Source organism: Belonocnema kinseyi, chromosome 5, assembly GCF_010883055.1.
Source record: "Belonocnema kinseyi isolate 2016_QV_RU_SX_M_011 chromosome 5, B_treatae_v1, whole genome shotgun sequence".
NCBI classification, from domain to species: domain Eukaryota; kingdom Metazoa; phylum Arthropoda; class Insecta; order Hymenoptera; family Cynipidae; genus Belonocnema; species Belonocnema kinseyi.
In genome coordinates this window covers 34,495,902-34,496,576 of record NC_046661.1, presented here as the reverse complement: position 1 = coordinate 34,496,576, position 675 = coordinate 34,495,902, and the positions used below count along the sequence as shown (strand labels likewise).

Below are 675 nucleotides of genomic sequence, written 5' to 3'. Positions count from 1 at the left end.
TGTTGAAACAAATATAATTTAATGATATTTAAATTAAAAAATTTAAACAATTTTATGAATTTTGTTACCAGTAGACGTGTAAGAGACGTGAGAAGTGCTTGGGCTTGCAGGAATGGTTATTAAATTAACTTCATTGTTAGGTTTCTGACCAGAATTGTCAATATTCCCATTCAGCGTATCGTCTATTCCACAAAATTCACGTCCGTAGGTTGAGTCAGTTTGTTTATATAATTTTTATACTTGTGTTCAAATTTACTCCGATCACCCATGGGCACAATCAAATCTTTAATCTGTTCTTTTGTAGAAGTTTGAAAGCTTCTTCATCGATCCGGTTTACTACAAATTAATTAATTTATAACATTTAACATTGATAACGGGTCGCTTATGAGGTTAAATGTCATAAAGTATGAAGTCAGTGCGAAAAAGTTGCAACATTGTTTTGCCCATTTCCATTGCTTGATCGAATTTCTGATAATACTAGGATAAAGTACTTATATCAAAGTAGTTTTTAACAAAGTTTTGAATTTCTAGTTATTTTCTTATAGAAATGGAGAAATGAGAAAATGTTGAACATAAATGTAAAAAAAATTTTGAATTGAAAAAATGCAATAAATGATTCATCTTTATATATTTTTAAATTATTGGGGTTAAATTAAATTAAAATGATTGGGGTAA

The 675-nt window shown here is 28.1% G+C and overlaps 1 long non-coding RNA gene across 1 annotated transcript in view; it reads right to left on the bottom strand.

Moving 5' to 3' along the window:
• LOC117173255 overlaps nt 1–379 on the bottom strand; it is a 992-nt gene extending 613 nt beyond the window's left edge. Inside the window, exon 1 of the long non-coding RNA XR_004467146.1 lies at nt 69–379. This is a non-coding gene — a long non-coding RNA (uncharacterized LOC117173255). The remainder of the gene's footprint in view (nt 1–68) is intronic.
• Between the last annotated feature and the right edge of the window lie 296 nt (nt 380–675).